This window comes from Rhipicephalus sanguineus, chromosome 9 (assembly GCF_013339695.2).
Source record: "Rhipicephalus sanguineus isolate Rsan-2018 chromosome 9, BIME_Rsan_1.4, whole genome shotgun sequence".
Taxonomy (NCBI): Eukaryota; Metazoa; Arthropoda; class Arachnida; order Ixodida; family Ixodidae; genus Rhipicephalus; species Rhipicephalus sanguineus.
The window spans coordinates 23,750,555-23,753,807 of record NC_051184.2 but is presented as its reverse complement, the minus strand read 5'-3'; the positions used below and the strand labels follow the sequence as shown (position 1 = coordinate 23,753,807).

The 3,253-nt window shown below is 43.8% G+C and overlaps 1 long non-coding RNA gene across 1 annotated transcript; it reads right to left on the bottom strand.

Moving 5' to 3' along the window:
• Positions 1–1,981: 1,981 nt before the first annotated feature.
• On the bottom strand, positions 1,982–2,908 carry LOC119404757 (uncharacterized). Its single transcript, XR_005186361.2, has 3 exons — positions 2,693–2,908; positions 2,484–2,599; positions 1,982–2,001 (listed from the first exon to the last, which is right to left on the bottom strand). It is a non-coding gene; the product is annotated as an uncharacterized LOC119404757 (long non-coding RNA).
• Positions 2,909–3,253: the final 345 nt, after the last annotated feature.

Sequence of the window (3,253 nt, the reverse complement as noted above, 5' to 3'; positions counted from 1 at the left end):
CCCCGCCCTAGCAAAAATTCTGATAGAAAAAACTGATAGGCTATCAGTTTATTGACAGTGTATCAGTCTATAGTTGTATCAGTCTATAATTGTATCAGTGTATAGGTGGATCGGTCTATAGGTGTACCAGTGTATAGGTGTTCATCAGTCTATGGGTGCACCAGTCTATAGGTGTATCAGTCTATGGGTGCACCAGTCTATAGGTTGTATCAGTCTATTGGTGTACCAGTCTAGTACCATTATACTGCATATAAGCCCACAAGTGAATCGGTGCTTAGCCGACTGGCAGGTGGCCACTGCATTAGAGCAAGCAGGACACAGATGAACACAGAAATCAAACAAATCTTTTATTGATGTTCCATTGACTTCTTAATCTTTGATTTCATCAAATCATTAATTTTGTTTGCGAGCGCCTTATTTAGTATCTTCTTCTTTTGCTTGACCTCTCCAATTGGAAAATTGCTTTTCAAAAGGTTGAAGAAATCTGCATGATCAAACAAGCAAATTATGGGCACTTCTTAGGTGACAATTATATGCACTCGAAACAGAGGAGTTAATATGACAAGGAAATAAATATGAGTGCTATCAGTCTGTTTTTTTTTTAATTAGTTTGTTGATACGTGCATAAGTGTCCAGCTCCAGTAGACAAAAATACGAGGCTGAAGCCTTAGTAAGTAGTTATAACACAAGTTGGCAGTGGAATCTCGGCTGATCTTACTATATGCACAAAAATGCAGCCAACTACTTTCATAAACTCCAGTCAGACTGGGAATTTTACCTACCAGAAAGCACAGCGTATTTTTTCTTTATCCAAGGATTTTGCCTCTCCCTTTGTCCGGTTAGAGGCTGTTCCAATTACACTCCGCCCAACCAAGCCTGCCGTTGAATAAATGGCAACGCCCGCCTCACGAACAAAGCGGGTTTCGCTTTTTGTGCTCATGAGGCGGCTGTACAGGCCTCAGGAATGGTGATCCCTTTGCCCAGATGCACCTATAAACAAGTTAAAGATGATGTGCACAAACAATATGTCAATGCACATTTTCTCATTACAGCAAGCATTATACCTTTAAGACAAAGCACACTAGAGTTTTACAATACCTCTCCGTCAGTGGGCACGTAATCGGCCTCCCTCGCACTTGTGTGGCCCACTTCAGGGCTGCCCGGGTCGCTGTGGTGGTGCGCAGTGGCTGCACGGTAGCGGTGCGCGGCGGCTGCATGGTGGTGGTGCGTGGCAGCTGCACCGTGGCGATGGCAAAGGCGCAACTTGTTGTTCTGGCTTCGGCTGCAGCCCTCGCACAGAACGAGGTTTTTTTCTGCAATAAAGAGGTGTATGCAGAAACGTATGCAGCAAAGAAAGTTAATCGCACCCTTAATTGTCACAGTAGCTTCCTAGGTCTCAGACTGAAGAGAGACCAGGTGTGCAAGGCCAAATAACATAAAATAGAGCATGCAGTTGAGATATATGCTATGAAGTACAATAATAGTTTGGGTGTCACATTTTAAAACATGATGTGGTACGGGGACGCCACAGTGGAGGGCTCAAGAAATTTTGACCATCTGGTGTTCTTTAATATGAGCACCATGCTGTGACAGCATGGAGAAGCATACTTACAAGTGATTAGAAAAACATGCCCGCATCACTTCTACGTATGATATATGAGCTTATATTGCATTCTGCTTTCAGCAAAATTGTACGCATAAGAGAAAGTGCAACTTACTGATGTATGCAACACTAGCAGCAGTGCATGACAATAGTTTATAAGGAAATAATAATCAAACCTGTTTTGAAAATTTTGCTGCATAGGGCCTTTTCGAGCATTCTTATTCGGTCCAAGAGTTTTGAATTTTCGGCCTTCAGCATATTCACTTCTTCTTTGAGAAGTTCTTTCTCGGTCTTTTTTCTCCCTCAGCATCACCAAACAGGAGGTCTCGCTGCTTCTTCTTAAAATGGCTGCTCACATCCTTCATTTCTGTTTTAACAGCAGCTTGACGCTGCGTTTCCTGCAAGTGCATAGACAATTAACCCAACATTATATTTCACAGCTTATAGCTTGTTCGCAACTAAAAACAGGGCGTATTTGCGTCTTGAAGGAAATTTCAACAGCGCGGGAATAAACACGAATGCACGAAGAGAGAGAGCTGACTCGCGGACAAGCGCTTGTCTGTGTCAGCTCTCCCATCCGCGCGCTAGCAAAATAATTCTGAACCAGTGACTTGTACAGAAAAAATGACTATAGGCTGCGCTCATACAAAGATATAAGAATAAAATAAATAGCTCTTCGGCATATTGCAACTTTACCCCCACCTGCAATCAAATACGACCGCACCGACGTCCGTGCGGTAGTAGGAGGCATTGATTAAAGCATCGCTGCACCATGTGTGATACGGCACCACGTGCAGATCAAAATGGGCTGTCGGTAATAATTAGGCCGCAAAGTAGCACATCAGCTGCAATGTGAGCGATTGCAACTGACTGCACTTACTTCTTCAAACGATCCATCCACTTCATTTGAACTGCAGCTATAGGAGGAGTCGCTGCCAGGTCTTTGCGGAATGGAAGTTCGTTTTTCGGTAGCCTTCCTTGCATCGTCCTCGGTAGCTAAAAAACCATGACAAGTGGATAATTTCAGAATGACTGCTTCCTCATCTTTGTTTTTGTATTTGGAAAACAAAGAGGCGGTCATGCACTTACCGTAAAGCCTAATCACTTGAGCGCACGTGGTAGTGGTCGCAGTGTGTTTCATCTTTCCAGAAGGCTTTGTACCATTTGCGAGGATTAAAATCGCTCGTATCGTTCGGCTTGAGGTGTTTACATGCAGCCACTGGGACGATTCGCTTTTCGTTGTCGTCGCGGAAACGAACGTACGCGAACATGCCGCCGAAGAAATGCACATGGACGCGCGCTACCACTCAGCACACACACAACAAAAACGTACGTACCACGCGCTGTTCATGACGATGGCGCTACCATTTGTGGGTCTCAACAAATGCAATTTCGTTTTTAAAAAACTAAGAAAATTTGCTTCATGTTTTTACAAGTTTACACAGTATTTTTTTTTAACTCATCGTAAATAAAAAATAAACAACAATGAACATAGTGTCGCCTGGTTAGGGTGGCTAGCCTGGTGTCGCTCGCGTTGGTGTCCGTTGGTCGCATCATCATCATCATCGTGGTGATGGCCATAATGGCAATCGAGTGTGACCTGAAGAGCCCTACCTCGTTGCACGTTATCTCCGATGTTACATCATAGTT